This window comes from Rosa rugosa, chromosome 6, assembly GCF_958449725.1.
Source record: "Rosa rugosa chromosome 6, drRosRugo1.1, whole genome shotgun sequence".
Classification (NCBI taxonomy): Eukaryota; Viridiplantae; Streptophyta; class Magnoliopsida; order Rosales; family Rosaceae; genus Rosa; species Rosa rugosa.
Window position 1 is genome coordinate 20539784 of NC_084825.1, and position 24890 is coordinate 20564673.

Genomic DNA, 24890 nt, shown 5'->3' on the forward strand with positions numbered 1-24890 from the left:
TTGATTTCGGCTACTTTGTCCATGTACTAATTCAATCCAACTCTTCGAAGGCTTGTGAGATTGAAGGAAAGCTCACCGGCCGCGGAGATTAGATATGTTAAGACGCAAAAGATTGGCCTTGGGCCTTGGGGCTCTTGGGCTTTGTTTGATCGAGGAGTTGTTTTTGCTAGATTTTTTATTCATTTATTTTGTTTTAAATTTTTATATTTATTTTCATTTTCTAACAGCAATAAAAGTGTATCCCGGCGGAGAGGTGGTGCGGTTGAGACGCCAACTAAAAACTTTCATAAGCTTGGGGTAATGTATGGAAGCACTTTAGGGAGCTGAGCGAAGGGAGTTTATATAGATTGATTCCGCATACACTAACGGGTGCGATCATACCAGCAATAATGCATCGGATCCCATCAGAACTCCGAAGTTAAGCTTGCTTGGGCGAGAGCAGTACTAGGATGGGTGACCTCCTGGGAAGTCCTCGTGTTGCACCCCTCTTTTTATGTTTTTTTTTTTTTTTGTTTCGGTTCATTAAGTTGCTTTTTTGATTTCGGCTACTTTGTCCATGTACTAATTCAATCCAACTCTTCGAAGGCTTGTGAGATTGAAGGAAAGCTCACCGGCCGCGGAGATTAGATATGTTAAGGCGCAAAAGATTGGCCTTGGGTTTAGGGTTTAGTTTGATCGAGGAGTTGTTTTTGCTAGATTTTTTATTCATTTATTTTATTTTAAATTTTTATATTTATTTTCATTTTCTAACAGCAATAAAAGTGTATCCCGGCGGAGAGTGAGATTGAAGGAAAGCTCACCGGCCGCGGAGATTAGATATGTTAAGACGCAAAAGATTGGCCTTGGGTTTAGGCTTTGTTTGATCGAGGAGTTGTTTTTGCTAGATTTTTTATTCATTTATTTTGTTTTAAATTTTTATATTTATTTTCATTTTCTAACAGCAATAAAAGTGTATCCCGGCGGAGAGGTGGTGCGGTTGAGACGCCAACTAAAAACTTTCATAAGCTTGGGGTAATGTATGGAAGCACTTTAGGGAGCTGAGCGAAGGGAGTTTATATAGATTGATTCCGCATACACTAACGGGTGCGATCATACCAGCAATAATGCACCGGATCCCATCAGAACTCCGAAGTTAAGCTTGCTTGGGCGAGAGCAGTACTAGGATGGGTGACCTCCTGGGAAGTCCTCGTGTTGCACCCCTCTTTTTATGTTTTTTTTTTTTTTTTGTTTCGGTTCATTAAGTTGCTTTTTTGATTTCGGCTACTTTGTCCATGTACTAATTCAATCCAACTCTTCGAAGGCTTGTGAGATTGAAGGAAAGCTCACCGGCCGCGGAGATTAGATATGTTAAGACGCAAAAGATTGGCCTTGGGCCTTGGGGCTCTTGGGCTTTGTTTGATCGAGGAGTTGTTTTTGCTAGATTTTTTATTCATTTATTTTGTTTTAAATTTTTATATTTATTTTCATTTTCTAACAGCAATAAAAGTGTATCCCGGCGGAGAGGTGGTGCGGTTGAGACGCCAACTAAAAACTTTCATAAGCTTGGGGTAATGTATGGAAGCACTTTAGGGAGCTGAGCGAAGGGAGTTTATATAGATTGATTCCGCATACACTAACGGGTGCGATCATACCAGCAATAATGCATCGGATCCCATCAGAACTCCGAAGTTAAGCTTGCTTGGGCGAGAGCAGTACTAGGATGGGTGACCTCCTGGGAAGTCCTCGTGTTGCACCCCTCTTTTTATGTTTTTTTTTTTTTTTGTTTCGGTTCATTAAGTTGCTTTTTTGATTTCGGCTACTTTGTCCATGTACTAATTCAATCCAACTCTTCGAAGGCTTGTGAGATTGAAGGAAAGCTCACCGGCCGCGGAGATTAGATATGTTAAGACGCAAAAGATTGGCCTTGGGTTTAGGGTTTAGTTTGATCGAGGAGTTGTTTTTGCTAGATTTTTTATTCATTTATTTTGTTTTAAATTTTTATATTTATTTTCATTTTCTAACAGCAATAAAAGTGTATCCCGGCGGAGAGGTGGTGCGGTTGAGACGCCAACTAAAAACTTTCATAAGCTTGGGGTAATGTATGGAAGCACTTTAGGGAGCTGAGCGAAGGGAGTTTATATAGATTGATTCCGCATACACTAACAGGTGCGATCATACCAGCAATAATGCACCGGATCCCATCAGAACTCCGAAGTTAAGCTTGCTTGGGCGAGAGCAGTACTAGGATGGGTGACCTCCTGGGAAGTCCTCGTGTTGCACCCCTCTTTTTATGTTTTTTTTTTTTTTTGTTTCGGTTCATTAAGTTGCTTTTTTGATTTCGGCTACTTTGTCCATGTACTAATTCAATCCAACTCTTCGAAGGCTTGTGAGATTGAAGGAAAGCTCACCGGCCGCGGAGATTAGATATGTTAAGACGCAAAAGATTGGCCTTGGGCCTTGGGGCTCTTGGGCTTTGTTTGATCGAGGAGTTGTTTTTGCTAGATTTTTTATTCATTTATTTTGTTTTAAATTTTTATATTTATTTTCATTTTCTAACAGCAATAAAAGTGTATCCCGGCGGAGAGGTGGTGCGGTTGAGACGCCAACTAAAAACTTTCATAAGCTTGGGGTAATGTATGGAAGCACTTTAGGGAGCTGAGCGAAGGGAGTTTATATAGATTGATTCCGCATACACTAACGGGTGCGATCATACCAGCAATAATGCACCGGATCCCATCAGAACTCCGAAGTTAAGCTTGCTTGGGCGAGAGCAGTACTAGGATGGGTGACCTCCTGGGAAGTCCTCGTGTTGCACCCCTCTTTTTATGTTTTTTTTTTTTTTTTGTTTCGGTTCATTAAGTTGCTTTTTTGATTTCGGCTACTTTGTCCATGTACTAATTCAATCCAACTCTTCGAAGGCTTGTGAGATTGAAGGAAAGCTCACCGGCCGCGGAGATTAGATATGTTAAGACGCAAAAGATTGGCCTTGGGCCTTGGGGCTCTTGGGCTTTGTTTGATCGAGGAGTTGTTTTTGCTAGATTTTTTATTCATTTATTTTGTTTTAAATTTTTATATTTATTTTCATTTTCTAACAGCAATAAAAGTGTATCCCGGCGGAGAGGTGGTGCGGTTGAGACGCCAACTAAAAACTTTCATAAGCTTGGGGTAATGTATAGAAGCACTTTAGGGAGCTGAGCGAAGGGAGTTTATATAGATTGATTCCGCATACACTAACGGGTGCGATCATACCAGCAATAATGCACCGGATCCCATCAGAACTCCGAAGTTAAGCTTGCTTGGGCGAGAGCAGTACTAGGATGGGTGACCTCCTGGGAAGTCCTCGTGTTGCACCCCTCTTTTTATGTTTTTTTTTTTTTTTGTTTCGGTTCATTAAGTTGCTTTTTTGATTTCGGCTACTTTGTCCATGTACTAATTCAATCCAACTCTTCGAAGGCTTGTGAGATTGAAGGAAAGCTCACCGGCCGCGGAGATTAGATATGTTAAGACGCAAAAGATTGGCCTTGGGCCTTGGGGCTCTTGGGCTTTGTTTGATCGAGGAGTTGTTTTTGCTAGATTTTTTATTCATTTATTTTGTTTTAAATTTTTATATTTATTTTCATTTTCTAACAGCAATAAAAGTGTATCCCGGCGGAGAGGTGGTGCGGTTGAGACGCCAACTAAAAACTTTCATAAGCTTGGGGTAATGTATGGAAGCACTTTAGGGAGCTGAGCGAAGGGAGTTTATATAGATTGATTCCGCATACACTAACGGGTGCGATCATACCAGCAATAATGCACCGGATCCCATCAGAACTCCGAAGTTAAGCTTGCTTGGGCGAGAGCAGTACTAGGATGGGTGACCTCCTGGGAAGTCCTCGTGTTGCACCCCTCTTTTTATGTTTTTTTTTTTTTTTTGTTTCGGTTCATTAAGTTGCTTTTTTGATTTCGGCTACTTTGTCCATGTACTAATTCAATCCAACTCTTCGAAGGCTTGTGAGATTGAAGGAAAGCTCACCGGCCGCGGAGATTAGATATGTTAAGACGCAAAAGATTGGCCTTGGGCCTTGGGGCTCTTGGGCTTTGTTTGATCGAGGAGTTGTTTTTGCTAGATTTTTTATTCATTTATTTTGTTTTAAATTTTTATATTTATTTTCATTTTCTAACAGCAATAAAAGTGTATCCCGGCGGAGAGGTGGTGCGGTTGAGACGCCAACTAAAAACTTTCATAAGCTTGGGGTAATGTATGGAAGCACTTTAGGGAGCTGAGCGAAGGGAGTTTATATAGATTGATTCCGCATACACTAACGGGTGCGATCATACCAGCAATAATGCACCGGATCCCATCAGAACTCCGAAGTTAAGCTTGCTTGGGCGAGAGCAGTACTAGGATGGGTGACCTCCTGGGAAGTCCTCGTGTTGCACCCCTCTTTTTATGTTTTTTTTTTTTTTTTTGTTTCGGTTCATTAAGTTGCTTTTTTGATTTCGGCTACTTTGTCCATGTACTAATTCAATCCAACTCTTCGAAGGCTTGTGAGATTGAAGGAAAGCTCACCGGCCGCGGAGATTAGATATGTTAAGACGCAAAAGATTGGCCTTGGGCCTTGGGGCTCTTGGGCTTTGTTTGATCGAGGAGTTGTTTTTGCTAGATTTTTTATTCATTTATTTTGTTTTAAATTTTTATATTTATTTTCATTTTCTAACAGCAATAAAAGTGTATCCCGGCGGAGAGGTGGTGCGGTTGAGACGCCAACTAAAAACTTTCATAAGCTTGGGGTAATGTATGGAAGCACTTTAGGGAGCTGAGCGAAGGGAGTTTATATAGATTGATTCCGCATACACTAACGGGTGCGATCATACCAGCAATAATGCACCGGATCCCATCAGAACTCCGAAGTTAAGCTTGCTTGGGCGAGAGCAGTACTAGGATGGGTGACCTCCTGGGAAGTCCTCGTGTTGCACCCCTCTTTTTATGTTTTTTTTTTTTTTTGTTTCGGTTCATTAAGTTGCTTTTTTGATTTCGGCTACTTTGTCCATGTACTAATTCAATCCAACTCTTCGAAGGCTTGTGAGATTGAAGGAAAGCTCACCGGCCGCGGAGATTAGATATGTTAAGACGCAAAAGATTGGCCTTGGGCCTTGGGGCTCTTGGGCTTTGTTTGATCGAGGAGTTGTTTTTGCTAGATTTTTTATTCATTTATTTTGTTTTAAATTTTTATATTTATTTTCATTTTCTAACAGCAATAAAAGTGTATCCCGGCGGAGAGGTGGTGCGGTTGAGACGCCAACTAAAAACTTTCATAAGCTTGGGGTAATGTATGGAAGCACTTTAGGGAGCTGAGCGAAGGGAGTTTATATAGATTGATTCCGCATACACTAACGGGTGCGATCATACCAGCAATAATGCACCGGATCCCATCAGAACTCCGAAGTTAAGCTTGCTTGGGCGAGAGCAGTACTAGGATGGGTGACCTCCTGGGAAGTCCTCGTGTTGCACCCCTCTTTTTATGTTTTTTTTTTTTTTTGTTTCGGTTCATTAAGTTGCTTTTTTGATTTCGGCTACTTTGTCCATGTACTAATTCAATCCAACTCTTCGAAGGCTTGTGAGATTGAAGGAAAGCTCACCGGCCGCGGAGATTAGATATGTTAAGACGCAAAAGATTGGCCTTGGGCCTTGGGGCTCTTGGGCTTTGTTTGATCGAGGAGTTGTTTTTGCTAGATTTTTTATTCATTTATTTTGTTTTAAATTTTTATATTTATTTTCATTTTCTAACAGCAATAAAAGTGTATCCCGGCGGAGAGGTGGTGCGGTTGAGACGCCAACTAAAAACTTTCATAAGCTTGGGGTAATGTATGGAAGCACTTTAGGGAGCTGAGCGAAGGGAGTTTATATAGATTGATTCCGCATACACTAACGGGTGCGATCATACCAGCAATAATGCACCGGATCCCATCAGAACTCCGAAGTTAAGCTTGCTTGGGCGAGAGCAGTACTAGGATGGGTGACCTCCTGGGAAGTCCTCGTGTTGCACCCCTCTTTTTATGTTTTTTTTTTTTTTTGTTTCGGTTCATTAAGTTGCTTTTTTGATTTCGGCTACTTTGTCCATGTACTAATTCAATCCAACTCTTCGAAGGCTTGTGAGATTGAAGGAAAGCTCACCGGCCGCGGAGATTAGATATGTTAAGACGCAAAAGATTGGCCTTGGGCCTTGGGGCTCTTGGGCTTTGTTTGATCGAGGAGTTGTTTTTGCTAGATTTTTTATTCATTTATTTTGTTTTAAATTTTTATATTTATTTTCATTTTCTAACAGCAATAAAAGTGTATCCCGGCGGAGAGGTGGTGCGGTTGAGACGCCAACTAAAAACTTTCATAAGCTTGGGGTAATGTATGGAAGCACTTTAGGGAGCTGAGCGAAGGGAGTTTATATAGATTGATTCCGCATACACTAACGGGTGCGATCATACCAGCAATAATGCACCGGATCCAATCAGAACTCCGAAGTTAAGCTTGCTTGGGCGAGAGCAGTACTAGGATGGGTGACCTCCTGGGAAGTCCTCGTGTTGCACCCCTCTTTTTATGTTTTTTTTTTTTTTTTGTTTCGGTTCATTAAGTTGCTTTTTTGATTTCGGCTACTTTGTCCATGTACTAATTCAATCCAACTCTTCGAAGGCTTGTGAGATTGAAGGAAAGCTCACCGGCCGCGGAGATTAGATATGTTAAGACGCAAAAGATTGGCCTTGGGCCTTGGGGCTCTTGGGCTTTGTTTGATCGAGGAGTTGTTTTTGCTAGATTTTTTATTCATTTATTTTGTTTTAAATTTTTATATTTATTTTCATTTTCTAACAGCAATAAAAGTGTATCCCGGCGGAGAGGTGGTGCGGTTGAGACGCCAACTAAAAACTTTCATAAGCTTGGGGTAATGTATGGAAGCACTTTAGGGAGCTGAGCGAAGGGAGTTTATATAGATTGATTCCGCATACACTAACGGGTGCGATCATACCAGCAATAATGCACCGGATCCCATCAGAACTCCGAAGTTAAGCTTGCTTGGGCGAGAGCAGTACTAGGATGGGTGACCTCCTGGGAAGTCCTCGTGTTGCACCCCTCTTTTTATGTTTTTTTTTTTTTTTTGTTTCGGTTCATTAAGTTGCTTTTTTGATTTCGGCTACTTTGTCCATGTACTAATTCAATCCAACTCTTCGAAGGCTTGTGAGATTGAAGGAAAGCTCACCGGCCGCGGAGATTAGATATGTTAAGACGCAAAAGATTGGCCTTGGGCCTTGGGGCTCTTGGGCTTTGTTTGATCGAGGAGTTGTTTTTGCTAGATTTTTTATTCATTTATTTTGTTTTAAATTTTTATATTTATTTTCATTTTCTAACAGCAATAAAAGTGTATCCCGGCGGAGAGGTGGTGCGGTTGAGACGCCAACTAAAAACTTTCATAAGCTTGGGGTAATGTATGGAAGCACTTTAGGGAGCTGAGCGAAGGGAGTTTATATAGATTGATTCCGCATACACTAACGGGTGCGATCATACCAGCAATAATGCACCGGATCCCATCAGAACTCCGAAGTTAAGCTTGCTTGGGCGAGAGCAGTACTAGGATGGGTGACCTCCTGGGAAGTCCTCGTGTTGCACCCCTCTTTTTATGTTTTTTTTTTTTTTTTGTTTCGGTTCATTAAGTTGCTTTTTTGATTTCGGCTACTTTGTCCATGTACTAATTCAATCCAACTCTTCGAAGGCTTGTGAGATTGAAGGAAAGCTCACCGGCCGCGGAGATTAGATATGTTAAGACGCAAAAGATTGGCCTTGGGCCTTGGGGCTCTTGGGCTTTGTTTGATCGAGGAGTTGTTTTTGCTAGATTTTTTATTCATTTATTTTGTTTTAAATTTTTATATTTATTTTCATTTTCTAACAGCAATAAAAGTGTATCCCGGCGGAGAGGTGGTGCGGTTGAGACGCCAACTAAAAACTTTCATAAGCTTGGGGTAATGTATGGAAGCACTTTAGGGAGCTGAGCGAAGGGAGTTTATATAGATTGATTCCGCATACACTAACGGGTGCGATCATACCAGCAATAATGCACCGGATCCCATCAGAACTCCGAAGTTAAGCTTGCTTGGGCGAGAGCAGTACTAGGATGGGTGACCTCCTGGGAAGTCCTCGTGTTGCACCCCTCTTTTTATGTTTTTTTTTTTTTTTGTTTCGGTTCATTAAGTTGCTTTTTTGATTTCGGCTACTTTGTCCATGTACTAATTCAATCCAACTCTTCGAAGGCTTGTGAGATTGAAGGAAAGCTCACCGGCCGCGGAGATTAGATATGTTAAGACGCAAAAGATTGGCCTTGGGCCTTGGGGCTCTTGGGCTTTGTTTGATCGAGGAGTTGTTTTTGCTAGATTTTTTATTCATTTATTTTGTTTTAAATTTTTATATTTATTTTCATTTTCTAACAGCAATAAAAGTGTATCCCGGCGGAGAGGTGGTGCGGTTGAGACGCCAACTAAAAACTTTCATAAGCTTGGGGTAATGTATGGAAGCACTTTAGGGAGCTGAGCGAAGGGAGTTTATATAGATTGATTCCGCATACACTAACGAGTGCGATCATACCAGCAATAATGCACCGGATCCCATCAGAACTCCGAAGTTAAGCTTGCTTGGGCGAGAGCAGTACTAGGATGGGTGACCTCCTGGGAAGTCCTCGTGTTGCACCCCTCTTTTTATGTTTTTTTTTTTTTTTTGTTTCGGTTCATTAAGTTGCTTTTTTGATTTCGGCTACTTTGTCCATGTACTAATTCAATCCAACTCTTCGAAGGCTTGTGAGATTGAAGGAAAGCTCACCGGCCGCGGAGATTAGATATGTTAAGACGCAAAAGATTGGCCTTGGGCCTTGGGGCTCTTGGGCTTTGTTCGATCGAGGAGTTGTTTTTGCTAGATTTTTTATTCATTTATTTTGTTTTAAATTTTTATATTTATTTTCATTTTCTAACAGCAATAAAAGTGTATCCCGGCGGAGAGGTGGTGCGGTTGAGACGCCAACTAAAAACTTTCATAAGCTTGGGGTAATGTATGGAAGCACTTTAGGGAGCTGAGCGAAGGGAGTTTATATAGATTGATTCCGCATACACTAACGGGTGCGATCATACCAGCAATAATGCACCGGATCCCATCAGAACTCCGAAGTTAAGCTTGCTTGGGCGAGAGCAGTACTAGGATGGGTGACCTCCTGGGAAGTCCTCGTGTTGCACCCCTCTTTTTATGTTTTTTTTTTTTTTTTGTTTCGGTTCATTAAGTTGCTTTTTTGATTTCGGCTACTTTGTCCATGTACTAATTCAATCCAACTCTTCGAAGGCTTGTGAGATTGAAGGAAAGCTCACCGGCCGCGGAGATTAGATATGTTAAGACGCAAAAGATTGGCCTTGGGCCTTGGGGCTCTTGGGCTTTGTTCGATCGAGGAGTTGTTTTTGCTAGATTTTTTATTCATTTATTTTGTTTTAAATTTTTATATTTATTTTCATTTTCTAACAGCAATAAAAGTGTATCCCGGCGGAGAGGTGGTGCGGTTGAGACGCCAACTAAAAACTTTCATAAGCTTGGGGTAATGTATGGAAGCACTTTAGGGAGCTGAGCGAAGGGAGTTTATATAGATTGATTCCGCATACACTAACGGGTGCGATCATACCAGCAATAATGCACCGGATCCCATCAGAACTCCGAAGTTAAGCTTGCTTGGGCGAGAGCAGTACTAGGATGGGTGACCTCCTGGGAAGTCCTCGTGTTGCACCCCTCTTTTTATGTTTTTTTTTTTTTTTTTTTTCGGTTCATTAAGTTGCTTTTTTGATTTCGGCTACTTTGTCCATGTACTAATTCAATCCAACTCTTCGAAGGCTTGTGAGATTGAAGGAAAGCTCACCGGCCGCGGAGATTAGATATGTTAAGACGCAAAAGATTGGCCTTGGGCCTTGGGGCTCTTGGGCTTTGTTTGATCGAGGAGTTGTTTTTGCTAGATTTTTTATTCATTTATTTTGTTTTAAATTTTTATATTTATTTTCATTTTCTAACAGCAATAAAAGTGTATCCCGGCGGAGAGGTGGTGCGGTTGAGACGCCAACTAAAAACTTTCATAAGCTTGGGGTAATGTATGGAAGCACTTTAGGGAGCTGAGCGAAGGGAGTTTATATAGATTGATTCCGCATACACTAACGGGTGCGATCATACCAGCAATAATGCACCGGATCCCATCAGAACTCCGAAGTTAAGCTTGCTTGGGCGAGAGCAGTACTAGGATGGGTGACCTCCTGGGAAGTCCTCGTGTTGCACCCCTCTTTTTATGTTTTTTTTTTTTTTTGTTTCGGTTCATTAAGTTGCTTTTTTGATTTCGGCTACTTTGTCCATGTACTAATTCAATCCAACTCTTCGAAGGCTTGTGAGATTGAAGGAAAGCTCACCGGCCGCGGAGATTAGATATGTTAAGACGCAAAAGATTGGCCTTGGGCCTTGGGGCTCTTGGGCTTTGTTTGATCGAGGAGTTGTTTTTGCTAGATTTTTTATTCATTTATTTTGTTTTAAATTTTTATATTTATTTTCATTTTCTAACAGCAATAAAAGTGTATCCCGGCGGAGAGGTGGTGCGGTTGAGACGCCAACTAAAAACTTTCATAAGCTTGGGGTAATGTATGGAAGCACTTTAGGGAGCTGAGCGAAGGGAGTTTATATAGATTGATTCCGCATACACTAACGGGTGCGATCATACCAGCAATAATGCACCGGATCCCATCAGAACTCCGAAGTTAAGCTTGCTTGGGCGAGAGCAGTACTAGGATGGGTGACCTCCTGGGAAGTCCTCGTGTTGCACCCCTCTTTTTATGTTTTTTTTTTTTTTTGTTTCGGTTCATTAAGTTGCTTTTTTGATTTCGGCTACTTTGTCCATGTACTAATTCAATCCAACTCTTCGAAGGCTTGTGAGATTGAAGGAAAGCTCACCGGCCGCGGAGATTAGATATGTTAAAACGCAAAAGATTGGCCTTGGGCCTTGGGGCTCTTGGGCTTTGTTTGATCGAGGAGTTGTTTTTGCTAGATTTTTTATTCATTTATTTTGTTTTAAATTTTTATATTTATTTTCATTTTCTAACAGCAATAAAAGTGTATCCCGGCGGAGAGGTGGTGCGGTTGAGACGCCAACTAAAAACTTTCATAAGCTTGGGGTAATGTATGGAAGCACTTTAGGGAGCTGAGCGAAGGGAGTTTATATAGATTGATTCCGCATACACTAACGGGTGCGATCATACCAGCAATAATGCACCGGATCCCATCAGAACTCCGAAGTTAAGCTTGCTTGGGCGAGAGCAGTACTAGGATGGGTGACCTCCTGGGAAGTCCTCGTGTTGCACCCCTCTTTTTATGTTTTTTTTTTTTTTTTGTTTCGGTTCATTAAGTTGCTTTTTTGATTTCGGCTACTTTGTCCATGTACTAATTCAATCCAACTCTTCGAAGGCTTGTGAGATTGAAGGAAAGCTCACCGGCCGCGGAGATTAGATATGTTAAGACGCAAAAGATTGGCCTTGGGCCTTGGGGCTCTTGGGCTTTGTTTGATCGAGGAGTTGTTTTTGCTAGATTTTTTATTCATTTATTTTGTTTTAAATTTTTATATTTATTTTCATTTTCTAACAGCAATAAAAGTGTATCCCGGCGGAGAGGTGGTGCGGTTGAGACGCCAACTAAAAACTTTCATAAGCTTGGGGTAATGTATGGAAGCACTTTAGGGAGCTGAGCGAAGGGAGTTTATATAGATTGATTCCGCATACACTAACGGGTGCGATCATACCAGCAATAATGCACCGGATCCCATCAGAACTCCGAAGTTAAGCTTGCTTGGGCGAGAGCAGTACTAGGATGGGTGACCTCCTGGGAAGTCCTCGTGTTGCACCCCTCTTTTTATGTTTTTTTTTTTTTTTGTTTCGGTTCATTAAGTTGCTTTTTTGATTTCGGCTACTTTGTCCATGTACTAATTCAATCCAACTCTTCGAAGGCTTGTGAGATTGAAGGAAAGCTCACCGGCCGCGGAGATTAGATATGTTAAGACGCAAAAGATTGGCCTTGGGCCTTGGGGCTCTTGGGCTTTGTTTGATCGAGGAGTTGTTTTTGCTAGATTTTTTATTCATTTATTTTGTTTTAAATTTTTATATTTATTTTCATTTTCTAACAGCAATAAAAGTGTATCCCGGCGGAGAGGTGGTGCGGTTGAGACGCCAACTAAAAACTTTCATAAGCTTGGGGTAATGTATGGAAGCACTTTAGGGAGCTGAGCGAAGGGAGTTTATATAGATTGATTCCGCATACACTAACGGGTGCGATCATACCAGCAATAATGCACCGGATCCCATCAGAACTCCGAAGTTAAGCTTGCTTGGGCGAGAGCAGTACTAGGATGGGTGACCTCCTGGGATGTCCTCGTGTTGCACCCCTCTTTTTATGTTTTTTTTTTTTTTTTGTTTCGGTTCATTAAGTTGCTTTTTTGATTTCGGCTACTTTGTCCATGTACTAATTCAATCCAACTCTTCGAAGGCTTGTGAGATTGAAGGAAAGCTCACCGGCCGCGGAGATTAGATATGTTAAGACGCAAAAGATTGGCCTTGGGCCTTGGGGCTCTTGGGCTTTGTTTGATCGAGGAGTTGTTTTTGCTAGATTTTTTATTCATTTATTTTGTTTTAAATTTTTATATTTATTTTCATTTTCTAACAGCAATAAAAGTGTATCCCGGCGGAGAGGTGGTGCGGTTGAGACGCCAACTAAAAACTTTCATAAGCTTGGGGTAATGTATGGAAGCACTTTAGGGAGCTGAGCGAAGGGAGTTTATATAGATTGATTCCGCATACACTAACGGGTGCGATCATACCAGCAATAATGCACCGGATCCCATCAGAACTCCGAAGTTAAGCTTGCATGGGCGAGAGCAGTACTAGGATGGGTGACCTCCTGGGAAGTCCTCGTGTTGCACCCCTCTTTTTATGTTTTTTTTTTTTTTTTGTTTCGGTTCATTAAGTTGCTTTTTTGATTTCGGCTACTTTGTCCATGTACTAATTCAATCCAACTCTTCGAAGGCTTGTGAGATTGAAGGAAAGCTCACCGGCCGCGGAGATTAGATATGTTAAGACGCAAAAGATTGGCCTTGGGCCTTGGGGCTCTTGGGCTTTGTTTGATCGAGGAGTTGTTTTTGCTAGATTTTTTATTCATTTATTTTGTTTTAAATTTTTATATTTATTTTCATTTTCTAACAGCAATAAAAGTGTATCCCGGCGGAGAGGTGGTGCGGTTGAGACGCCAACTAAAAACTTTCATAAGCTTGGGGTAATGTATGGAAGCACTTTAGGGAGCTGAGCGAAGGGAGTTTATATAGATTGATTCCGCATACACTAACGGGTGCGATCATACCAGCAATAATGCACCGGATCCCATCAGAACTCCGAAGTTAAGCTTGCTTGGGCGAGAGCAGTACTAGGATGGGTGACCTCCTGGGATGTCCTCGTGTTGCACCCCTCTTTTTATGTTTTTTTTTTTTTTTTGTTTCGGTTCATTAAGTTGCTTTTTTGATTTCGGCTACTTTGTCCATGTACTAATTCAATCCAACTCTTCGAAGGCTTGTGAGATTGAAGGAAAGCTCACCGGCCGCGGAGATTAGATATGTTAAGACGCAAAAGATTGGCCTTGGGCCTTGGGGCTCTTGGGCTTTGTTCGATCGAGGAGTTGTTTTTGCTAGATTTTTTATTCATTTATTTTGTTTTAAATTTTTATATTTATTTTCATTTTCTAACAGCAATAAAAGTGTATCCCGGCGGAGAGGTGGTGCGGTTGAGACGCCAACTAAAAACTTTCATAAGCTTGGGGTAATGTATGGAAGCACTTTAGGGAGCTGAGCGAAGGGAGTTTATATAGATTGATTCCGCATACACTAACGGGTGCGATCATACCAGCAATAATGCACCGGATCCCATCAGAACTCCGAAGTTAAGCTTGCTTGGGCGAGAGCAGTACTAGGATGGGTGACCTCCTGGGAAGTCCTCGTGTTGCACCCCTCTTTTTATGTTTTTTTTTTTTTTTTGTTTCGGTTCATTAAGTTGCTTTTTTGATTTCGGCTACTTTGTCCATGTACTAATTCAATCCAACTCTTCGAAGGCTTGTGAGATTGAAGGAAAGCTCACCGGCCGCGGAGATTAGATATGTTAAGACGCAAAAGATTGGCCTTGGGCCTTGGGGCTCTTGGGCTTTGTTCGATCGAGGAGTTGTTTTTGCTAGATTTTTTATTCATTTATTTTGTTTTAAATTTTTATATTTATTTTCATTTTCTAACAGCAATAAAAGTGTATCCCGGCGGAGAGGTGGTGCGGTTGAGACGCCAACTAAAAACTTTCATAAGCTTGGGGTAATGTATGGAAGCACTTTAGGGAGCTGAGCGAAGGGAGTTTATATAGATTGATTCCGCATACACTAACGGGTGCGATCATACCAGCAATAATGCACCGGATCCCATCAGAACTCCGAAGTTAAGCTTGCTTGGGCGAGAGCAGTACTAGGATGGGTGACCTCCTGGGAAGTCCTCGTGTTGCACCCCTCTTTTTATGTTTTTTTTTTTTTTTGTTTCGGTTCATTAAGTTGCTTTTTTGATTTCGGCTACTTTGTCCATGTACTAATTCAATCCAACTCTTCGAAGGCTTGTGAGATTGAAGGAAAGCTCACCGGCCGCGGAGATTAGATATGTTAAGACGCAAAAGATTGGCCTTGGGCCTTGGGGCTCTTGGGCTTTGTTTGATCGAGGAGTTGTTTTTGCTAGATTTTTTATTCATTTATTTTGTTTTAAATTTTTATATTTATTTTCATTTTCTAACAGCAATAAAAGTGTATCCCGGCGGAGAGGTGGTGCGGTTGAGACGCCAACTAAAAACTTTCATAAGCTTGGGGTAATGTATGGAAGCACTTTAGGGAGCTGAGCGAAGGGAGTTTATATAGATTGATTCCGCATACACTAACGGGTGCGATCATACCAGCAATAATGCACCGGATCCCATCAGAACTCCGAAGTTAAGCTTGCTTGGGCGAGAGCAGTACTAGGATGGGTGACCTCCTGGGAAGTCCTCGTGTTGCACCCCTCTTTTTATGTTTTTTTTTTTTTTTTGTTTCGGTTCATTAAGTTGCTTTTTTGATTTCGGCTACTTTGTCCATGTACTAATTCAATCCAACTCTTCGAAGGCTTGTGAGATTGAAGGAAAGCTCACCGGCCGCGGAGATTAGATATGTTAAGACGCAAAAGATTGGCCTTGGGCCTTGGGGCTCTTGGGCTTTGTTTGATCGAGGAGTTGTTTTTGCTAGATTTTTTATTCATTTATTTTGTTTTAAATTTTTATATTTATTTTCATTTTCTAACAGCAATAAAAGTGTATCCCGGCGGAGAGGTGGTGCGGTTGAGACGCCAACTAAAAACTTTCATAAGCTTGGGGTAATGTATGGAAGCACTTTAGGGAGCTGAGCGAAGGGAGTTTATATAGATTGATTCCGCATACACTAACGGGTGCGATCATACCAGCAATAATGCACCGGATCCCATCAGAACTCCGAAGTTAAGCTTGCTTGGGCGAGAGCAGTACTAGGATGGGTGACCTCCTGGGAAGTCCTCGTGTTGCACCCCTCTTTTTATGTTTTTTTTTTTTTTTTGTTTCGGTTCATTAAGTTGCTTTTTTGATTTCGGCTACTTTGTCCATGTACTAATTCAATCCAACTCTTCGAAGGCTTGTGAGATTGAAGGAAAGCTCACCGGCCGCGGAGATTAGATATGTTAAGACGCAAAAGATTGGCCTTGGGCCTTGGGGCTCTTGGGCTTTGTTTGATCGAGGAGTTGTTTTTGCTAGATTTTTTATTCATTTATTTTGTTTTAAATTTTTATATTTATTTTCATTTTCTAACAGCAATAAAAGTGTATCCCGGCGGAGAGGTGGTGCGGTTGAGACGCCAACTAAAAACTTTCATAAGCTTGGGGTAATGTATGGAAGCACTTTAGGGAGCTGAGCGAAGGGAGTTTATATAGATTGATTCCGCATACACTAACGGGTGCGATCATACCAGCAATAATGCACCGGATCCCATCAGAACTCCGAAGTTAAGCTTGCTTGGGCGAGAGCAGTACTAGGATGGGTGACCTCCTGGGAAGTCCTCGTGTTGCACCCCTCTTTTTATGTTTTTTTTTTTTTTGTTTCGGTTCATTAAGTTGCTTTTTTGATTTCGGCTACTTTGTCCATGTACTAATTCAATCCAACTCTTCGAAGGCTTGTGAGATTGAAGGAAAGCTCACCGGCCGCGGAGATTAGATATGTTAAGACGCAAAAGATTGGCCTTGGGCCTTGGGGCTCTTGGGCTTTGTTTGATCGAGGAGTTGTTTTTGCTAGATTTTTTATTCATTTATTTTGTTTTAAATTTTTATATTTATTTTCATTTTCTAACAGCAATAAAAGTGTATCCCGGCGGAGAGGTGGTGCGGTTGAGACGCCAACTAAAAACTTTCATAAGCTTGGGGTAATGTATGGAAGCACTTTAGGGAGCTGAGCGAAGGGAGTTTATATAGATTGATTCCGCATACACTAACGGGTGCGATCATACCAGCAATAATGCACCGGATCCCATCAGAACTCCGAAGTTAAGCTTGCTTGGGCGAGAGCAGTACTAGGATGGGTGACCTCCTGGGAAGTCCTCGTGTTGCACCCCTCTTTTTATGTTTTTATGTTTTTTTTTTTTTTTTGTTTCGGTTCATTAAGTTGCTTTTTTGATTTCGGCTACTTTGTCCATGTACTAATTCAATCCAACTCTTCGAAGGCTTGTGAGATTGAAGGAAAGCTCACCGGCCGCGGAGATTAGATATGTTAAGACGCAAAAGATTGGCCTTGGGCCTTGGGGCTCTTGGGCTTTGTTTGATCGAGGAGTTGTTTTTGCTAGATTTTTTATTCATTTATTTTGTTTTAAATTTTTATATTTATTTTCATTTTCTAACAGCAATAAAAGTGTATCCCGGCGGAGAGGTGGTGCGGTTGAGACGCCAACTAAAAACTTTCATAAGCTTGGGGTAATGTATGAAAGCACTTTAGGGAGCTGAGCGAAGGGAGTTTATATAGATTGATTCCGCATACACTAACGGGTGCGATCATACCAGCAATAATGCACCGGATCCCATCAGAACTCCGAAGTTAAGCTTGCTTGGGCGAGAGCAGTACTAGGATGGGTGACCTCCTGGGAAGTCCTCGTGTTGCACCCCTCTTTTTATGTTTTTTTTTTTTTTTTGTTTCGGTTCATTAAGTTGCTTTTTTGATTTCGGCTACTTTGTCCATGTACTAATTCAATCCAACTCTTCGAAGGCTTGTGAGATTGAAGGAAAGCTCACCGGCCGCGGAGATTAGATATGTTAAGACGCAAAAGATTGGCCTTGGGCCTTGGGGCTCTTGGGCTTTGTTTGATCGAGGAGTTGTTTTTGCTAGATTTTTTATTCATTTATTTTGTTTTAAATTTTTATATTTATTTTCATTTTCTAACAGCAATAAAAGTGTATCCCGGCGGAGAGGTGGTGCGGTTGAGACGCCAACTAAAAACTTTCATAAGCTTGGGGTAATGTATGGAAGCACTTTAGGGAGCTGAGCGAAGGGAGTTTATATAGATTGATTCAGCATACACTAACGGGTGCGATCATACCAGCAATAATGCACCGGATCCCATCAGAACTCCGAAGTTAAGCTTGCTTAGGCGAGAGCAGTACTAGGATGGGTGACCTCCTGGGAAGTCCTCGTGTTGCACCCCTCTTTTTATGTTTTTTTTTTTTTTTTGTTTCGGTTCATTAAGTTGCTTTTTTGATTTCGGCTACTTTGTCCATGTACTAATTCAATCCAACTCTTCGAAGGCTTGTGAGATTGAAGGAAAGCTCACCGGCCGCGGAGATTAGATATGTTAAGACGCAAAAGATTGGCCTTGGGCCTTGGGGCTCTTGGGCTTTGTTTGATCGAGGAGTTGTTTTTGCTAGATTTTTTATTCATTTATTTTGTTTTAAATTTTTATATTTGTTTTCATTTTCTAACAGCAATAAAAGTGTATCCCGGCGGAGAGGTGGTGCGGTTGAGACGCCAACTAACAACTTTCATAAGCTTGGGGTAATGTATGGAAGCACTTTAGGGAGCTGAGCGAAGGGAGTTTATATAGATTGATTCAGCATACACTAACGGGTGCGATCATACCAGCAATAATGCACCGGATCCCATCAGAACTCCGAAGTTAAGCTTGCTTGGGCGAGAGCAGTACTAGGATGGGTGACCTCCTGGGAAGTCCTCGTGTTGCACCCCTCTTTTTATGTTTTTTTTTTTTTTTTTGTTTCGGTTCATTAAGTTGCTTTTTTGATTTCGGCTACTTTGTCCATGTACTAATTCAATCCAACTCTTCGAAGGCTTGTGAGATTGAAGGAAAGCTCACCGGCCGCGGAGATTAGATATGTTAAGACGCAAAAGATTGGCCTTGGGCCTTGGGGCTCTTGGGCTTTGTTTGATCGAGGAGTTGTTTTTGCTAGATTTTTTATTCATTTATTTTGTTTTAAATTTTTATATTTATTTTCATTTTCTAACAGCAATAAAAGTGTATCCCGGCGGAGAGGTGGTGCGGTTGAGACGCCAACTAAAAACTTTCATAAGCTTGGGGTAATGTATGGAAGCACTTTAGGGAGCTGAGCGAAGGGAGTTTATATAGATTGATTCAGCATACACTAACGGGTGCGATCATACCAGCAATAATGCACCGGATCCCATCAGAACTCCGAAGTTAAGCTTGCTTGGGCGAGAGCAGTACTAGGATGGGTGACCTCCTGGGAAGTCCTCGTGTTGCACCCCTCTTTTTATGTTTTTTTTTTTTTTTTGTTTCGGTTCATTAAGTTGCTTTTTTGATTTCGACTACTTTGTCCATGTACTAATTCAATCCAACTCTTCGAAGGCTTGTGAGATTGAAGGAAAGCTCACCGGCCGCGGAGATTAGATATGTTAAGACGCAAAAGATTGGCCTTGGGCCTTGGGGCTCTTGGGCTTTGTTTGATCGAGGAGTTGTTTTTGCTAGATTTTTTATTCATTTATTTTGTTTTAAATTTTTATATTTATTTTCATTTTCTAACAGCAATAAAAGTGTATCCCGGCGGAGAGGTGGTGCGGTTGAGACGCCAACTAAAAACTTTCATAAGCTTGGGGTAATGTATGGAAGCACTTTAGGGAGCTGAGCGAAGGGAGTTTATATAGATTGATTCCGCATACACTAACGGGTGCGATCATACCAGCAATAATGCACCGGATCCCATCAGAACTCCGAAGTTAAGCTTGCTTGGGCGAGAGCAGTACTAGGATGGGTGACCTCCTGGGAAGTCCTCGTGTTGCACCCCTCTTTTTATGTTTTTTTTTTTTTTTTGTTTCGGTTCATTAAGTTGCTTTTTTGATTTCGGCTACTTTGTCCATGTACTAATTCAATCCAACTCTTCGAAGGCTTGTGAGATTGAAGGAAAGCTCACCGGCCGCGGAGATTAGATATGTTAAGACGCAAAAGATTGGCCTTGGGCCTTGGGGCTCTTGGGCTTTGTTTGATCGAGGAGTTGTTTTTGCTAGATTTTTTATTCATTTATTTTGTTTTAAATTTTTATATTTGTTTTCATTTTCTAACAGCAATAAAAGTGTATCCCGGGGGAGAGGTGGTGCGGTTGAGACGCCAACTAACAACTTTCATAAGCTTGGGGTAATGTATGGAAGCACTTTAGGGAGCTGAGCGAAGGGAGTTTATATAGATTGATTCAGCATACACTAACGGGTGCGATCATACCAGCAATAATGCACCGGATCCCATCAGAACTCCGAAGTTAAGCTTGCTTGGGCGAGAGCAGTACTAGGATGGGTGACCTCCTGGGAAGTCCTCGTGTTGCACCCCTCTTTTTATGTTTTTTTTTTTTTTTTTGTTTCGGTTCATTAAGTTGCTTTTTTGATTTCGGCTACTTTGTCCATGTACTAATTCAATCCAACTCTTCGAAGGCTTGTGAGATTGAAGGAAAGCTCACCGGCCGCGGAGATTAGATATGTTAAGACGCAAAAGATTGGCCTTGGGCCTTGGGGCTCTTGGGCTTTGTTTGATCGAGGAGTTGTTTTTGCTAGATTTTTTATTCATTTATTTTGTTTTAAATTTTTATATTTATTTTCATTTTCTAACAGCAATAAAAGTGTATCCCGGCGGAGAGGTGGTGCGGTTGAGACGCCAACTAAAAACTTTCATAAGCTTGGGGTAATGTATGGAAGCACTTTAGGGAGCTGAGCGAAGGGAGTTTATATAGATTGATTCAGCATACACTAACGGGTGCGATCATACCAGCAATAATGCACCGGATCCCATCAGAACTCCGAAGTTAAGCTTGCTTGGGCGAGAGCAGTACTAGGATGGGTGACCTCCTGGGAAGTCCTCGTGTTGCACCCCTCTTTTTATGTTTTTTTTTTTTTTTTGTTTCGGTTCATTAAGTTGCTTTTTTGATTTCGACTACTTTGTCCATGTACTAATTCAATCCAACTCTTCGAAGGCTTGTGAGATTGAAGGAAAGCTCACCGGCCGCGGAGATTAGATATGTTAAGACGCAAAAGATTGGCCTTGGGCCTTGGGGCTCTTGGGCTTTGTTTGATCGAGGAGTTGTTTTTGCTAGATTTTTTATTCATTTATTTTGTTTTAAATTTTTATATTTATTTTCATTTTCTAACAGCAATAAAAGTGTATCCCGGCGGAGAGGTGGTGCGGTTGAGACGCCAACTAAAAACTTTCATAAGCTTGGGGTAATGTATGGAAGCACTTTAGGGAGCTGAGCGAAGGGAGTTTATATAGATTGATTCCGCATACACTAACGGGTGCGATCATACCAGCAATAATGCACCGGATCCCATCAGAACTCCGAAGTTAAGCTTGCTTGGGCGAGAGCAGTACTAGGATGGGTGACCTCCTGGGAAGTCCTCGTGTTGCACCCCTCTTTTTATGTTTTTTTTTTTTTTTGTTTCGGTTCATTAAGTTGCTTTTTTGATTTCGGCTACTTTGTCCATGTACTAATTCAATCCAACTCTTCGAAGGCTTGTGAGATTGAAGGAAAGCTCACCGGCCGCGGAGATTAGATATGTTAAGACGCAAAAGATTGGCCTTGGGCCTTGGGGCTCTTGGGCTTTGTTTGATCGAGGAGTTGTTTTTGCTAGATTTTTTATTCATTTATTTTGTTTTAAATTTTTATATTTATTTTCATTTTCTAACAGCAATAAAAGTGTATCCCGGCGGAGAGGTGGTGCGGTTGAGACGCCAACTAAAAACTTTCATAAGCTTGGGGTAATGTATGGAAGCACTTTAGGGAGCTGAGCGAAGGGAGTTTATATAGATTGATTCCGCATACACTAACGGGTGCGATCATACCAGCAATAATGCACCGGATCCCATCAGAACTCCGAAGTTAAGCTTGCTTGGGCGAGAGCAGTACTAGGATGGGTGACCTCCTGGGAAGTCCTCGTGTTGCACCCCTCTTTTTATGTTTTTTTTTTTTTTTTGTTTCGGTTCATTAAGTTGCTTTTTTGATTTCGGCTACTTTGTCCATGTACTAATTCAATCCAACTCTTCGAAGGCTTGTGAGATTGAAGGAAAGCTCACCGGCCGCGGAGATTAGATATGTTAAGACGCAAAAGATTGGCCTTGGGCCTTGGGGCTCTTGGGCTTTGTTTGATCGAGGAGTTGTTTTTGCTAGATTTTTTATTCATTTATTTTGTTTTAAATTTTTATATTTATTTTCATTTTCTAACAGCAATAAAAGTGTATCCCGGCGGAGAGGTGGTGCGGTTGAGACGCCAACTAAAAACTTTCATAAGCTTGGGGTAATGTATGGAAGCACTTTAGGGAGCTGAGCGAAGGGAGTTTATATAGATTGATTCCGCATACACTAACGGGTGCGATCATACCAGCAATAATGCACCGGATCCCATCAGAACTCCGAAGTTAAGCTTGCTTGGGCGAGAGCAGTACTAGGATGGGTGACCTCCTGGGAAGTCCTCGTGTTGCACCCCTCTTTTTATGTTTTTTTTTTTTTTGTTTCGGTTCATTAAGTTGCTTTTTTGATTTCGGCTACTTTGTCCATGTACTAATTCAATCCAACTCTTCGAAGGCTTGTGAGATTGAAGGAAAGCTCACCGGCCGCGGAGATTAGATATGTTAAGACGCAAAAGATTGGCCTTGGGCCTTGGGGCTCTTGGGCTTTGTTTGATCGAGGAGTTGTTTTTGCTAGATTTTTTATTCATTTATTTTGTTTTAAATTTTTATATTTGTTTTCATTTTCTAACAGCAATAAAAGTGTATCCCGGCGGAGAGGTGGTGCGGTTGAAACGCCAACTAAAAACTTTCATAAGCTTGGGGTAATGTATGGAAGCACTTTAGGGAGCTGAGCGAAGGGAGTTTATATAGATTGATTCCGCATACACTAACGGGTGCGATCATACCAGCAATAATGCACCGGATCCCATCAGAACTCCGAAGTTAAGCTTGCTTGGGCGAGAGCAGTACTAGGATGGGTGACCTCCTGGGAAGTCCTCGTGTTGCACCCCTCTTTTTATGTTTTTATGTTTTTTTTTTTTTTTTGTTTCGGTTCATTAAGTTGCTTTTTTGATTTCGGCTACTTTGTCCATGTACTAATTCAATCCAACTCTTCGAAGGCTTGTGAGATTGAAGGAAAGCTCACCGGCCGCGGAGATTAGATATGTTAAGACGCAAAAGATTGGCCTTGGGCCTTGGGGCTCTTGGGCTTTGTTTGATCGAGGAGTTGTTTTTGCTAGATTTTTTATTCATTTATTTTGTTTTAAATTTTTATATTTATTTTCATTTTCTAACAGCAATAAAAGTGTATCCCGGCGGAGAGGTGGTGCGGTTGAGACGCCAACTAAAAACTTTCATAAGCTTGGGGTAATGTATGGAAGCACTTTAGGGAGCTGAGCGAAGGGAGTTTATATAGATTGATTCAGCATACACTAACGGGTGCGATCATACCAGCAATAATGCACCGGATCCCATCAGAACTCCGAAGTTAAGCTTGCTTGGGCGAGAGCAGTACTAGGATGGGTGACCTCCTGGGAAGTCCTCGTGTTGCACCCCTCTTTTTATGTTTTTTTTTTTTTTTTGTTTCGGTTCATTAAGTTGCTTTTTTGATTTCGACTACTTTGTCCATGTACTAATTCAATCCAACTCTTCGAAGGCTTGTGAGATTGAAGGAAAGCTCACCGGCCGCGGAGATTAGATATGTTAAGACGCAAAAGATTGGCCTTGGGCCTTGGGGCTCTTGGGCTTTGTTTGATCGAGGAGTTGTTTTTGCTAGATTTTTTATTCATTTATTTTGTTTTAAATTTTTATATTTATTTTCATTTTCTAACAGCAATAAAAGTGTATCCCGGCGGAGAGGTGGTGCGGTTGAGACGCCAACTAAAAACTTTCATAAGCTTGGGGTAATGTATGGAAGCACTTTAGGGAGCTGAGCGAAGGGAGTTTATATAGATTGATTCAGCATACACTAACGGGTGCGATCATACCAGCAATAATGCACCGGATCCCATCAGAACTCCGAAGTTAAGCTTGCTTGGGCGAGAGCAGTACTAGGATGGGTGACCTCCTGGGAAGTCCTCGTGTTGCACCCCTCTTTTTATGTTTTTTTTTTTTTTTTGTTTCGGTTCATTAAGTTGCTTTTTTGATTTCGGCTACTTTGTCCATGTACTAATTCAATCCAACTCTTCGAAGGCTTGTGAGATTGAAGGAAAGCTCACCGGCCGCGGAGATTAGATATGTTAAGACGCAAAAGATTGGCCTTGGGCCTTGGGGCTCTTGGGCTTTGTTTGATCGAGGAGTTGTTTTTGCTAGATTTTTTATTCATTTATTTTGTTTTAAATTTTTATATTTATTTTCATTTTCTAACAGCAATAAAAGTGTATCCCGGCGGAGAGGTGGTGCGGTTGAGACGCCAACTAAAAACTTTCATAAGCTTGGGGTAATGTATGGAAGCACTTTAGGGAGCTGAGCGAAGGGAGTTTATATAGATTGATTCCGCATACACTAACGGGTGCGATCATACCAGCAATAATGCACCGGATCCCATCAGAACTCCGAAGTTAAGCTTGCTTGGGCGAGAGCAGTACTAGGATGGGTGACCTCCTGGGAAGTCCTCGTGTTGCACCCCTCTTTTTATGTTTTTTTTTTTTTTTTGTTTCGGTTCATTAAGTTGCTTTTTTGATTTCGGCTACTTTGTCCATGTACTAATTCAATCCAACTCTTCGAAGGCTTGTGAGATTGAAGGAAAGCTCACCGGCCGCGGAGATTAGATATGTTAAGACGCAAAAGATTGGCCTTGGGCCTTGGGGCTCTTGGGCTTTGTTTGATCGAGGAGTTGTTTTTGCTAGATTTTTTATTCATTTATTTTGTTTTAAATTTTTATATTTATTTTCATTTTCTAACAGCAATAAAAGTGTATCCCGGCGGAGAGGTGGTGCGGTTGAGACGCCAACTAAAAACTTTCATAAGCTTGGGGTAATGTATGGAAGCACTTTAGGGAGCTGAGCGAAGGGAGTTTATATAGATTGATTCCGCATACACTAACGGGTGCGATCATACCAGCAATAATGCACCGGATCCCATCAGAACTCCGAAGTTAAGCTTGCTTGGGCGAGAGCAGTACTAGGATGGGTGACCTCCTGGGAAGTCCTCGTGTTGCACCCCTCTTTTTATGTTTTTTTTTTTTTTTTGTTTCGGTTCATTAAGTTGCTTTTTTGATTTCGGCTACTTTGTCCATGTACTAATTCAATCCAACTCTTCGAAGGCTTGTGAGATT

General features: G+C 41.5%; 46 non-coding genes across 46 annotated transcripts; all 46 read left to right on the forward strand.

Moving 5' to 3' along the window:
- Nucleotides 1-367: 367 nt before the first annotated feature.
- On the forward strand, nt 368-486 carry LOC133718953 (5S ribosomal RNA). Its single transcript, XR_009850691.1, has one exon. It is a non-coding gene; the product is annotated as a 5S ribosomal RNA (ribosomal RNA).
- A 595-nt stretch (nt 487-1081) lies between these two features.
- On the forward strand, nt 1082-1200 carry LOC133719243 (5S ribosomal RNA). The gene has a single exon (XR_009850967.1). It is a non-coding gene; the product is annotated as a 5S ribosomal RNA (ribosomal RNA).
- A 417-nt stretch (nt 1201-1617) lies between these two features.
- On the forward strand, nt 1618-1736 carry LOC133718954 (5S ribosomal RNA). The gene has a single exon (XR_009850692.1). It is a non-coding gene; the product is annotated as a 5S ribosomal RNA (ribosomal RNA).
- Nucleotides 1737-2143: 407 nt separating this feature from the next.
- On the forward strand, nt 2144-2262 carry LOC133718933 (5S ribosomal RNA). The gene has a single exon (XR_009850673.1). It is a non-coding gene; the product is annotated as a 5S ribosomal RNA (ribosomal RNA).
- Nucleotides 2263-2678: 416 nt separating this feature from the next.
- Nucleotides 2679-2797, forward strand: LOC133719244 (5S ribosomal RNA). The gene has a single exon (XR_009850968.1). It is a non-coding gene; the product is annotated as a 5S ribosomal RNA (ribosomal RNA).
- A 417-nt stretch (nt 2798-3214) lies between these two features.
- On the forward strand, nt 3215-3333 carry LOC133719245 (5S ribosomal RNA). The gene has a single exon (XR_009850969.1). It is a non-coding gene; the product is annotated as a 5S ribosomal RNA (ribosomal RNA).
- A 416-nt stretch (nt 3334-3749) lies between these two features.
- On the forward strand, nt 3750-3868 carry LOC133719246 (5S ribosomal RNA). The gene has a single exon (XR_009850970.1). It is a non-coding gene; the product is annotated as a 5S ribosomal RNA (ribosomal RNA).
- A 417-nt stretch (nt 3869-4285) lies between these two features.
- LOC133719247 (5S ribosomal RNA) lies at nt 4286-4404 on the forward strand. The gene has a single exon (XR_009850971.1). It is a non-coding gene; the product is annotated as a 5S ribosomal RNA (ribosomal RNA).
- Nucleotides 4405-4822: 418 nt separating this feature from the next.
- LOC133719249 (5S ribosomal RNA) lies at nt 4823-4941 on the forward strand. Its single transcript, XR_009850973.1, has one exon. It is a non-coding gene; the product is annotated as a 5S ribosomal RNA (ribosomal RNA).
- Nucleotides 4942-5357: 416 nt separating this feature from the next.
- Nucleotides 5358-5476, forward strand: LOC133719250 (5S ribosomal RNA). Its single transcript, XR_009850974.1, has one exon. It is a non-coding gene; the product is annotated as a 5S ribosomal RNA (ribosomal RNA).
- Nucleotides 5477-5892: 416 nt separating this feature from the next.
- On the forward strand, nt 5893-6011 carry LOC133719251 (5S ribosomal RNA). Its single transcript, XR_009850975.1, has one exon. It is a non-coding gene; the product is annotated as a 5S ribosomal RNA (ribosomal RNA).
- A 416-nt stretch (nt 6012-6427) lies between these two features.
- Nucleotides 6428-6546, forward strand: LOC133718987 (5S ribosomal RNA). The gene has a single exon (XR_009850723.1). It is a non-coding gene; the product is annotated as a 5S ribosomal RNA (ribosomal RNA).
- A 417-nt stretch (nt 6547-6963) lies between these two features.
- Nucleotides 6964-7082, forward strand: LOC133719252 (5S ribosomal RNA). The gene has a single exon (XR_009850976.1). It is a non-coding gene; the product is annotated as a 5S ribosomal RNA (ribosomal RNA).
- A 417-nt stretch (nt 7083-7499) lies between these two features.
- On the forward strand, nt 7500-7618 carry LOC133719253 (5S ribosomal RNA). The gene has a single exon (XR_009850977.1). It is a non-coding gene; the product is annotated as a 5S ribosomal RNA (ribosomal RNA).
- Nucleotides 7619-8035: 417 nt separating this feature from the next.
- LOC133719254 (5S ribosomal RNA) lies at nt 8036-8154 on the forward strand. The gene has a single exon (XR_009850978.1). It is a non-coding gene; the product is annotated as a 5S ribosomal RNA (ribosomal RNA).
- Nucleotides 8155-8570: 416 nt separating this feature from the next.
- Nucleotides 8571-8689, forward strand: LOC133718927 (5S ribosomal RNA). Its single transcript, XR_009850668.1, has one exon. It is a non-coding gene; the product is annotated as a 5S ribosomal RNA (ribosomal RNA).
- A 417-nt stretch (nt 8690-9106) lies between these two features.
- On the forward strand, nt 9107-9225 carry LOC133719255 (5S ribosomal RNA). The gene has a single exon (XR_009850979.1). It is a non-coding gene; the product is annotated as a 5S ribosomal RNA (ribosomal RNA).
- Nucleotides 9226-9642: 417 nt separating this feature from the next.
- Nucleotides 9643-9761, forward strand: LOC133719256 (5S ribosomal RNA). Its single transcript, XR_009850980.1, has one exon. It is a non-coding gene; the product is annotated as a 5S ribosomal RNA (ribosomal RNA).
- A 417-nt stretch (nt 9762-10178) lies between these two features.
- Nucleotides 10179-10297, forward strand: LOC133719257 (5S ribosomal RNA). The gene has a single exon (XR_009850981.1). It is a non-coding gene; the product is annotated as a 5S ribosomal RNA (ribosomal RNA).
- Nucleotides 10298-10713: 416 nt separating this feature from the next.
- On the forward strand, nt 10714-10832 carry LOC133719258 (5S ribosomal RNA). Its single transcript, XR_009850982.1, has one exon. It is a non-coding gene; the product is annotated as a 5S ribosomal RNA (ribosomal RNA).
- Nucleotides 10833-11248: 416 nt separating this feature from the next.
- On the forward strand, nt 11249-11367 carry LOC133719260 (5S ribosomal RNA). Its single transcript, XR_009850984.1, has one exon. It is a non-coding gene; the product is annotated as a 5S ribosomal RNA (ribosomal RNA).
- Nucleotides 11368-11784: 417 nt separating this feature from the next.
- LOC133719261 (5S ribosomal RNA) lies at nt 11785-11903 on the forward strand. Its single transcript, XR_009850985.1, has one exon. It is a non-coding gene; the product is annotated as a 5S ribosomal RNA (ribosomal RNA).
- Nucleotides 11904-12319: 416 nt separating this feature from the next.
- Nucleotides 12320-12438, forward strand: LOC133719008 (5S ribosomal RNA). The gene has a single exon (XR_009850743.1). It is a non-coding gene; the product is annotated as a 5S ribosomal RNA (ribosomal RNA).
- Nucleotides 12439-12855: 417 nt separating this feature from the next.
- Nucleotides 12856-12974, forward strand: LOC133719615 (5S ribosomal RNA). Its single transcript, XR_009851342.1, has one exon. It is a non-coding gene; the product is annotated as a 5S ribosomal RNA (ribosomal RNA).
- A 417-nt stretch (nt 12975-13391) lies between these two features.
- Nucleotides 13392-13510, forward strand: LOC133719009 (5S ribosomal RNA). The gene has a single exon (XR_009850744.1). It is a non-coding gene; the product is annotated as a 5S ribosomal RNA (ribosomal RNA).
- A 417-nt stretch (nt 13511-13927) lies between these two features.
- On the forward strand, nt 13928-14046 carry LOC133719262 (5S ribosomal RNA). The gene has a single exon (XR_009850986.1). It is a non-coding gene; the product is annotated as a 5S ribosomal RNA (ribosomal RNA).
- A 417-nt stretch (nt 14047-14463) lies between these two features.
- LOC133719263 (5S ribosomal RNA) lies at nt 14464-14582 on the forward strand. Its single transcript, XR_009850987.1, has one exon. It is a non-coding gene; the product is annotated as a 5S ribosomal RNA (ribosomal RNA).
- A 416-nt stretch (nt 14583-14998) lies between these two features.
- LOC133719264 (5S ribosomal RNA) lies at nt 14999-15117 on the forward strand. The gene has a single exon (XR_009850988.1). It is a non-coding gene; the product is annotated as a 5S ribosomal RNA (ribosomal RNA).
- A 417-nt stretch (nt 15118-15534) lies between these two features.
- On the forward strand, nt 15535-15653 carry LOC133719265 (5S ribosomal RNA). Its single transcript, XR_009850989.1, has one exon. It is a non-coding gene; the product is annotated as a 5S ribosomal RNA (ribosomal RNA).
- A 417-nt stretch (nt 15654-16070) lies between these two features.
- Nucleotides 16071-16189, forward strand: LOC133719266 (5S ribosomal RNA). The gene has a single exon (XR_009850990.1). It is a non-coding gene; the product is annotated as a 5S ribosomal RNA (ribosomal RNA).
- Nucleotides 16190-16604: 415 nt separating this feature from the next.
- Nucleotides 16605-16723, forward strand: LOC133719267 (5S ribosomal RNA). Its single transcript, XR_009850991.1, has one exon. It is a non-coding gene; the product is annotated as a 5S ribosomal RNA (ribosomal RNA).
- Nucleotides 16724-17148: 425 nt separating this feature from the next.
- LOC133719268 (5S ribosomal RNA) lies at nt 17149-17267 on the forward strand. Its single transcript, XR_009850992.1, has one exon. It is a non-coding gene; the product is annotated as a 5S ribosomal RNA (ribosomal RNA).
- Nucleotides 17268-17684: 417 nt separating this feature from the next.
- LOC133718978 (5S ribosomal RNA) lies at nt 17685-17803 on the forward strand. The gene has a single exon (XR_009850715.1). It is a non-coding gene; the product is annotated as a 5S ribosomal RNA (ribosomal RNA).
- Nucleotides 17804-18220: 417 nt separating this feature from the next.
- LOC133719269 (5S ribosomal RNA) lies at nt 18221-18339 on the forward strand. Its single transcript, XR_009850993.1, has one exon. It is a non-coding gene; the product is annotated as a 5S ribosomal RNA (ribosomal RNA).
- Nucleotides 18340-18757: 418 nt separating this feature from the next.
- LOC133719271 (5S ribosomal RNA) lies at nt 18758-18876 on the forward strand. The gene has a single exon (XR_009850995.1). It is a non-coding gene; the product is annotated as a 5S ribosomal RNA (ribosomal RNA).
- Nucleotides 18877-19293: 417 nt separating this feature from the next.
- LOC133719272 (5S ribosomal RNA) lies at nt 19294-19412 on the forward strand. The gene has a single exon (XR_009850996.1). It is a non-coding gene; the product is annotated as a 5S ribosomal RNA (ribosomal RNA).
- A 417-nt stretch (nt 19413-19829) lies between these two features.
- LOC133719273 (5S ribosomal RNA) lies at nt 19830-19948 on the forward strand. Its single transcript, XR_009850997.1, has one exon. It is a non-coding gene; the product is annotated as a 5S ribosomal RNA (ribosomal RNA).
- Nucleotides 19949-20366: 418 nt separating this feature from the next.
- On the forward strand, nt 20367-20485 carry LOC133719274 (5S ribosomal RNA). The gene has a single exon (XR_009850998.1). It is a non-coding gene; the product is annotated as a 5S ribosomal RNA (ribosomal RNA).
- A 417-nt stretch (nt 20486-20902) lies between these two features.
- LOC133719275 (5S ribosomal RNA) lies at nt 20903-21021 on the forward strand. Its single transcript, XR_009850999.1, has one exon. It is a non-coding gene; the product is annotated as a 5S ribosomal RNA (ribosomal RNA).
- Nucleotides 21022-21437: 416 nt separating this feature from the next.
- On the forward strand, nt 21438-21556 carry LOC133719276 (5S ribosomal RNA). The gene has a single exon (XR_009851000.1). It is a non-coding gene; the product is annotated as a 5S ribosomal RNA (ribosomal RNA).
- Nucleotides 21557-21973: 417 nt separating this feature from the next.
- On the forward strand, nt 21974-22092 carry LOC133719277 (5S ribosomal RNA). Its single transcript, XR_009851001.1, has one exon. It is a non-coding gene; the product is annotated as a 5S ribosomal RNA (ribosomal RNA).
- Nucleotides 22093-22507: 415 nt separating this feature from the next.
- LOC133719278 (5S ribosomal RNA) lies at nt 22508-22626 on the forward strand. The gene has a single exon (XR_009851002.1). It is a non-coding gene; the product is annotated as a 5S ribosomal RNA (ribosomal RNA).
- Nucleotides 22627-23051: 425 nt separating this feature from the next.
- LOC133719279 (5S ribosomal RNA) lies at nt 23052-23170 on the forward strand. Its single transcript, XR_009851003.1, has one exon. It is a non-coding gene; the product is annotated as a 5S ribosomal RNA (ribosomal RNA).
- Nucleotides 23171-23587: 417 nt separating this feature from the next.
- Nucleotides 23588-23706, forward strand: LOC133719280 (5S ribosomal RNA). Its single transcript, XR_009851004.1, has one exon. It is a non-coding gene; the product is annotated as a 5S ribosomal RNA (ribosomal RNA).
- A 417-nt stretch (nt 23707-24123) lies between these two features.
- Nucleotides 24124-24242, forward strand: LOC133719282 (5S ribosomal RNA). The gene has a single exon (XR_009851006.1). It is a non-coding gene; the product is annotated as a 5S ribosomal RNA (ribosomal RNA).
- Nucleotides 24243-24659: 417 nt separating this feature from the next.
- Nucleotides 24660-24778, forward strand: LOC133719283 (5S ribosomal RNA). Its single transcript, XR_009851007.1, has one exon. It is a non-coding gene; the product is annotated as a 5S ribosomal RNA (ribosomal RNA).
- Nucleotides 24779-24890: the final 112 nt, after the last annotated feature.